This window comes from Micromys minutus (genome assembly GCF_963924665.1).
Source record: "Micromys minutus genome assembly, chromosome: 27".
Taxonomy (NCBI): Eukaryota; Metazoa; Chordata; class Mammalia; order Rodentia; family Muridae; genus Micromys; species Micromys minutus.
In genome coordinates, this window is record NC_137962.1 from 41,035,044 (window position 1) to 41,044,187 (window position 9,144).

The window sequence follows — 9,144 nt, forward strand, 5'->3', positions numbered from 1 at the left end:
GGAGGAGGAACAATCTGGAAAAGGTGGGGGAGATAGGTTGTACACAAAGGGAAGCGAGACCAAATAGAGTCCTTGGACTCTGAAGGCGGCAGGAGGCGGGTGACAGGGAGCCTACCCGCCAGCATCAGAGCAGCGCGGCATGTGCCCCTCCCCCTCCAGCCCTTCTGCAGATCCTGCAGGAGCACCAGGGATGGGACTGAGCCGGGGACCCATGCGAGCTCAGTTTGCTCAAGTACCCGGGACCTTGCCAAGTGAAACAGGTCCGGGCTCGGGGCCGCGACCACGGCCTCAGAACCACCCTCCATTGTCCATCCCCGGTCCCGAGAGGCGCCGGGGAAACTGGGAGGGGGGGAGGGGTCGGGGTTGTGGCTCCAGACCTAGAAATTTCCGGTCCAAGGGAGAAAAGGAGACATTTCGCTGGAGGTGGGGGTGGGGGTGGGGAGGGGTAGACTGGTAACAACAGCATAGAGAGAGCGCCGCCTACTGGCAGAATTCTGAAAAAACTAGCAGAATTTCAGTCAGTCAATGACCATAAGCAACAGAAATCAAGAAAAAAACTAACTCCCTAGGTCAAACTTGCTTCTCACGCATTTAATCATTCACACAGCTGGCCATCCATTATTTCAAACAAAATAGAAACTGTATCTCTCTTCAGAGGCAGAATCAGAATACATGCTCTCCACTATTGGAGTCCCAACTTCATGGGAAGGACTGGGGAAGAAATTGGTCAGAAATTTTCTTCCCAAGGTACATTTTCTTAGCTTATTATTATATTAACCATGGTCAATGTTATGGACCATCCAAGAAGCCTCGACAAGGTGAGTGTGACTATTGGGGGTGGGCAGCTGAGAGTGACCGGACAGGCACACATAATGCTAGGACAGGGAGGGTCCTTAGTCATTTTACAGACTGCCCATCCCTATGCGTTCGTCAGTGTTGATGGGGATCTCTATCTGATTCTGGGCTGGGTCTGGGGTAGAATTCATCCTCAGATTGCAGGCCTGGTGCTTAAGGATGTTTGCCTTTATCACTGTCCTCATAGCCTGAAGAGCTGTCCTTCGATGGCTAAGTGAGTCCTCCGACAATAAAGGCAAGGCCACAACACAAGTTGTTTTGCTTTCCCTGGATTCAGAGATCCCCTAAAAGAAACGATTGAGAACGGAAAAGACTTTTAATACATGAGCAAGTAGACCAAAACATAGGAAAGAAGGAAAGACCATGTACACACACACAAATAGACATATGTACACACGCAAACATGGGGCTGGAGAGATGGCCCAGTGGTTAAGAGCACTGAGTGCCCTTCCAGAGGTCCTGAGTTCAAATCCCAGCAACCACATGGTGGCTCACAACCATCTATATGGGATTTGATCCCTTCTTCCGTTGTGTCTAAAGACAGCAACAGTGTTCCCATATAAATAAAATAAATTTTTAACAAAAAGAGATTCACATGTATACACATAAGCATACACATGAACACACATAACTATACACAGGCACACATAAGCCTAAATATACACATGTACACACATAAACATCCATATATATACACACATAAATATACACATGCACACAAATATAAAGGTACACATATACACACTTAACAAATACACAGAATAAGCATATATGTGTATATGTGTTCGCATTTGTAGATCTATGTGTATATATGTGAATATTTTGTGTGCATATATGTATATCTGTGTGCATATTTCTTACACATGTATATGTATGTGTATGCCTATGTGTGAGTATACACACATATATATTCACGTATATGTACATGTGTATGTGGAATATTTATAATGTGCACATGCATACACATATGTATCTTTCTATATACACCTGTATATTTACTTATAAACATCTGCTTATGTGTGTGCACATGTGTTGTATGTTTATGTGTGTGTGGTGATTTAAATAAGAATGGACCCAGAGGTTCATATATTTCAATGTTTTGTTACCAGGAGGTAGAACTTTTGAAAGGATTGGAAGGATTGGGAAGCGTGGCCTTGTGGAAGGAAGTGTGTCACTAGAGGTGGGCTTTGAAGTTTCAAAAGCCCATGCCAAGCCCCTGCTCGCTCTTCTCTGTCTGTCTGTCTGTCTGTCTCTCCCTCCCTCCCTCCCTCCCTCCTCCTCTCAGCCTGTGGATCAGGATGTGGCTTTCAGCTACTGCAGTGTCACCACACCTCTGCTTCAGTGCCACCATAGTCCCGCTATGGCGGTAATGGATTAAGCCTCTGAAACTGTAAACAATTCCCAACTAACTGCTTTTGTGCTATAAGACTTGCCTTGATTGTGGTGTCTCTTCACAGCAACAAAGCCGTATCTAAGACAGTGTACATTTATACGCTACTTACATGTTTACATGAATATATTTATTATGTACATGTGCATATTTAAGGTGTGTACACATGTGTGCATTTGTGTGTTCATGTGTACATGTATGTGTGCATATGTGTATATTTATATGCATATGTATATTTACAGGTTTATGTATTTAAAATTTTACCAGTGTGTACATGCATACATTTATTAATGTGTATGTGTGTACTTATGTTGTGAATATGCATCAAAATGTGTATATTTATGTGTATGCATGCATCTTTATATGTGTACATATATAAACTTATGTGTACATATGTATATTCACTTTATGTGCTTGTATATATTTATTTGTGTGAACATGCATATATTTATGTATATACATGTGTATATATTTTTGTACAAGTATATTTCTTAAAGTCTTATTTATTTACTATATCTAAGTACACTGTAGCTGTCTTCAGAAGCAGCAGAAGAGCAATCGGATCCCATTACAGATGGCTGTGAGCCACCGTGTGGTTGCTGGGATTTGAACTCGGAACCTCTGGAAGAACAGTCAGTGCTCTTAACCACTGAGCCATCTCTCCAGCCCACAACTATATATTTATGTGTGTGTATATTGCATATTTCTATGTAATTATGTGTTTATGTCTGTTTACTTACATGTACATTTGTATGTTCATATCTGTGTACATGTGTATTCATATACATCATGTGTATATTCATGTGTGTCATGTGTATTTTATGTGTATATATATATTCATGTTTGTACACATTTTTTGTGTATACATGTGGATAATTATGCATGTACATGTGTATATTTTGTGTATAATACTTATATATTGTTATGTGTATATACATGTTTGTGTTTGTAAAATTTATGTGTGCATATATATGTGTGTGTATACATTTGTATGCTTATGTGTATATACATATGTATGCAAACATGTTTATTTTTATTCATGTTAGTTGTGTATTTTTGCATGTGCATATGTAATTTTGTGTGTATATGTGTATATTTCTGTGTATGTACATGTGTGTAGATTATTATATTTTTGTGTGTGCATGTATATGCTTACTTCTTTGTTTATGTGTATGTTTATGTTTGTAATGATGTGTATATTGCGTGTGTACATATTTATATGTATACATATGTGTACATATATATGTTTTTGTGTTATAATCATTACTATATTTTCTGGAGATAAAAAGAATATTTTGTAATGTAAAGTTTCAATATAAACAGGGTATTTTACTTTATAAATTTTCTCTTTTTATATTTTCCTCTTGAAGCCAGAGATGTTTAACCTGCTGGTTGTCCACCCCGCTAAGCGTATTATAAATATGTGGTTTAGTGAGTTTCCTGACTCAGATCTCCTGTGAACTGACAGCTGCATCTATGTCACGCTCAGCTTTGCTCGGGAGACGGGGAAAGAAGACCACGTCCGTCACAGGCGTCCTCCGTTCTGCCCGGCTGTAAGTTGTTATTAACTAGTAATGAGAGTTGCTGAGCTCCATGAACTCATTAGGGTTACACAACTGTGATGGTTTTCTTTCTAGGCCAGGATATTTATGAAGAGCATTCCCACAGTAGCTGTCATTCACTCATTCCCACAGTAGCTGTCATTCATTTATCCCACAGTAGCTGTCATTCATTCATCCCACAGTAGCTGTCATTCATTCATCCCACAGTAGCTGTCATTCATTCATCCCACAGTAGCTGTCATTCATTCATTCCCACAGTAGCTGTCATTCACTCATTCCCACAGTAGCTATCATTCACTCATTCCCACAGTAGCTGTCATTCATTCATCCCACAGTAGCTGTCATTCACTCATTCCCACAGTAGCTGTCATTCACTCATTCCCACAGTAGCTGTCATTCATTCATCCCACAGTAGCTGTCATTCACTCATTCCCACAGTAGCTGTCATTCACTCATTCCCACAGTAGCTGTCATTCATGAATCAGGGCTTTGTCAATATCCTGTCAATAACTCCTTGGCTAGTACAGGTCCCTCAGGAAAGGTCTACACAGCTTAGGTTCCTGAGTCTTTGTATGCTCACCAGGGCTTTGAACAGCCTCTGAAAAATACCTTAAAGATAGTTTTAACAAATGCCATACTGGCACTTTTCCGCCTTTGGGTGTTTTAAATGTACTCAAATGTCTTCTCAAAAAAGGGAGTTATTATAATAGTCTAATGATAATCTGGATTCTTAGGATTCAAGGACCCAGGCAGAACGAACTCCCACAAGCAGTCACCTGAACTCCATGTGCATGCTGTGGCACATGCACACACATGTATGCTGTGGCAATGTACACACATGTGTGCTGTGGCACATGCACACACATGTATGCTGTGGCAATGTACACACATGTGTGCTGTGGCACATGCACACACATGTATGCTGTGGCAATGTACACACATGTATGTTGTGGCACATGAACACACATGTATGCTGTGGCACACACATATGTGTGTGTTGTGGTACATGCACATACATGTATGCTGTGGCACATGTACCCATGTACACCATGCTCAAAAACTTACAATTTATTGTAATAAATGTTAAGCTTACCTCTAATCGTTTTCCTGGGGCTTATAGTCAGCATCTTAGTGCTACCTATAGAGGAATGCAGGGCACTCTGGGAGATTGTGCAAAACCTTTCTGATTTGTTATCCGCCTCTTCCATGGTGCTTTTATGGTCATACAAACCATATGTTTCATATCATATGTACATATCAACACAAACACATAATTGTTACCTTATAAATCTGTGTTTCAAACAAGATAGTTACAAATGAGACACAGCATGACTTTCTTTTTAAGATCCCCGTTATTTGTGAGACTAACATGTTGCACACTCTGCAGAGGAGGCAAAAGGCTAATTCTGTTGATAATTCTGCACATGCGTGTAAATGCCTGTGAGTGCATGTGCCCACAGAGGCCAGAAGCATCAGATCCCTCTGGAGCTCGACCTACAGGCAGTTGTGAGCATTCTGATATGTGTGCTGGGATTCGAACTCAGGACTTCAATTTAAAAAACAGTACATATAACTGCTGATAAGCCCCCTATTTATACTTTCATATTTACCTACAGTTTATATTTATAGGCTTACATTTCTTCTCAACCCTACTTTTTTTAAAAATGTATTTATTTATTATATACACTGTAGCTATCTTCAGACACACCAGAAGAAGGCATCAGATCTCATTACAGGTGGTTGTGAGCCACCATGTAGTTGATGGGACTTGAACTCAGGACCTCTGGAAGAGCAGCCAGTGCTCTTAACCGCTGAGCCATCTCTCCAGCCCTCAACCGTACTTTCAATAAAGGTTCTTTAAATGCTTCTAGCCCACCGCCCACCAGAGGTAGTGGAAAAGAAAAGTTATTAGGATACGGGGGAAGTGAACCTGTTTAGAAATTGTTCTTTGGGGCAAATCCCATCTGCATTGTCAGGAAAACAGCAGTTCAGTTCACAGGAATCATCGCCGGTGGCTCAATCCACCCGAAAACACTTCACAAGTATGCCAGCAGTCCAGTTCGGTAATGTTGGGATAGCAAACATGAATCGGCAGCGGTGGCATGACTCAGCGGAGACAGCTAGACTTCTGCTGTATCGGCATAAACCAGGACCACCAGGGATGCCAGAAGTCCTTGGCCTTGCTTCGCTCCACAAAGAGAAGATCAGTGAAGATGCATTGCAAGGCTATTTATATCCCTCCAAACATCACATGTCCTCCGCGGGTTGCCTCAGCACGGAAGCCTGTCTTAGCAAATCTCCTTGTGAGTCTGTATCAGCTGACATCTCTCTGCCGATTGGCCTGAGTCCACAGAAGCAGCAAGAAGCCACAGGAACCTCTCGAAAGGCTTTTGGTGTGTTTCTGTCTGTGGAGTCAGGACACGTGGAGCTCAACGACACATGTAAGGTGAACTGATTCATGTGTGTCATTAGCGTCCTTTGCCACACACCTTTTCACTTGAGCACTTTAGCAAAGCATCCTTTCCCCCCCCGAGTCTTCAGGAAAACGCTCCTTCACACGTTTGGCCCCAGCAAAACACCATCTGACACAACTGACTTTCCAAAGAAACCAGAAGTTTCCATTTCAGGTAATGGTAAAAATAACAGATTGTCCCTTCATCTGGGTCCAAGTTACTGTATACCAGCCTTTCATTTTGTGGAGAGAGTTCTTTTAGTGTTGTTTGTGGGACAGCCCACTGCCAGTGAACCATTTCATATTTTATCCATCAAAATATGTCTTGGTTTCTTCCTTGCCTGAAAGGATGGTTTTGCTGGACATAGATTTCTTACTCGGTGGTCTTCTTTTTTCTTATTTCAGCATTTTTTCCTTTAAACATCACAGCCCACTGCATTCCCTCACATGGATTCAGATGGGACACCAGCCGAGGAGCTTTAAACATGAATCTTTTGAGCCTCCAAGTTCCTCTTGATTTTTTATAGTTAGATGATGATGCATCCAAGCATAAATCTCTGAGATTGTTTCCCTATTTCCTGTGTTGAGCTTGTTGGATTCACAACTAATGGTTTCATAAAATTTAGAAAGTTCCTGGGAGTGGTGCACACCTTCTAATCCTAGTGCTCTGGAGGCAGAAGCAGGTGGATCTCTGTTAGCTCAAGGCCAGCCTGGTCTACAGTGTGAGTTCCAGGACTACACAGAGAAACCCTGTCTCAGAAAAAAAGAAAAAAAAAAAAAAAAAAAAAAACAAGGAGGAGGAGGAGATGTAGAAGGAGAAAAGGAGAATGAGAAGAATTAGAAGAATAAGAAGAAGGAGAAGGAGGAGAAGGAGGAGAAGGAGGAGGAGGAGGAGGAGGAGGAGGAGGAGGAAGAGAAGAAGAAGAAGAAGAAGAAGAAGAAGAAGAAGAAGAAGAAGAAGAAGAAGAAGAAGAAGAAGAAGAAGAAGAAGAAGAATAAGAATTAGTTTTAGTTCTCACTCCCTGCTTTCATGAAGCCATTACATTAGTAAAAGTCAAAGCTTTAGGTCCTTCCTGAGCACTCACAAATGGTGGGCATGCTAACATTTCTACACATGTGTGTGGCCTCATGTACTTCAGTAATATGTCAGTAATATGTCTGCGCTTTTCAAATCCCCCTTTGGAAACCTTTCTTACCTTTTCCTTTAACTTTCAAGATAAGAGGCCAAACCTGCTTCATTTGAGACCAGCCTCCCTTTCTCTTGAAAGAAAAAAAAAAAAAGTCTAAGAACTTGATCTACAGCTGAACCCAAGCTGCACCCAAGTACCAGAAGAACGCCATGCCCTGTCCTTGGCCCATACCCCAGAGTTACTCCCTAACTACTTCCTGACAACAGTCAATCAAAGCTTAGTCTGATTGTTTCAGATGCACTTTCAGACCATTTGTGATTATTTACAGTCTTGCTTCAGAGCACCCACCTGTTGGCTTACAACAGTCATTCTGTTAGATGCTTACCAGGCTAGACACTTCCTCACTTGCTCCCATTTTCCTATTAAAACCCTGTCCCAAAGAGGGTTTAGGGCTGCTTCACCAAACCATCCTTGCTTGGCCATGAGTAGGTCCAAACTCAAGTTTATAGTTGAGATCCTAATGTGATTACATCAGACTTGGCTCCTTGGTAGTCTTTTGGCTTCCAAGCACAACAAAGAACTCCCAGTGTGCCTCTGCCTCCCCCCAAGTAGCTGAGTCCTTTTTACAAATGTTTGAACCATTTCCACCGGGGAACATTTAGACTGGGTGAGTTCTGAATCAAGTCACACACAGACAGTGCTGTGTGCATGGTGTGATCTCAGAGAGCCATCATGAGAGTCAGGGTCAGGTCAACTCTATGGAAGTAGGTTCTAGAAGGAGCTCTCACTCTGTTCTGATTTCCTGTAGGTGTTGAACTGCTGTGGTTGCAGGATGGTAGTCCTAAGATTAATGTCTTAGCTAGGGTTTCCATTGCTGTGATAAGATACCATGACCAAGGCAACTCTTAAAAGGAACAAAAAAAAAAAAAAAAAAAAAAAAAATTGACTCAGAGAAGAGCCATGCTGATCACACCCTGTTATGTTCTGAGGTTTGTTTGTGCTCTTTCTTATTTTTTATTGGATATATTTTATTTACATTTTAAATGTTATCCCTTTCTCAGTTTCCCCTCCATAAACCCCCTATCCCATCCCCATCCTCCCTCCCCACTTCTATGAGGGTGCCCTGACATTCCCCTACACGGGGGCATAGAGCCTTGGCAGGACCAAGGGCTTCTCTTCCCATTGATGCCCAACAAGGCCATCCTCTGCTACATGTGCAGCTTGAGCCATAGGTTCATCCATGCGTACTCTTTAGATAGTGGCTTAATCCCTGGGAGCTCTGGTTGGTTGGTATTGTTGTTCTTTTGAGATTGCAAACAACTTCAACTCCTTCAGTCCTTTCTCTAACTCCTCCATTGGGGACCCCATTCTCAGTCCAATGGTTGGTTGTGAGCATCTGCCTCTGTATTTGTCTAGCTCTGGCAGAGCCTCTCAGGAGACATCCATATCAGGCTCCTGTCAGCAAGCACTTCTTGCCATCAGCAATACTGTCTGAGTTTGGTGACTGTATATGGCCTGGATCCCCAGACGGGGCAGTCTTTGGATGGCCTTTCGTTCAGTCTCTACTCCAAACTTTGTATCCATATTTCCTCCTGTGAATATTTTTGTCCCCCCTTCTAAGAAGGACTGAAGCATCTGCATTTTGGTCTTCCTTCTTCTTGTGCTTCATGTGGTCTGTGAATTGTATCTTGAGTTTGGGGGCTAATATTCACTTATCAGTGAGTGCATACGATGTGTATGGGGGGGGGTTGTTGT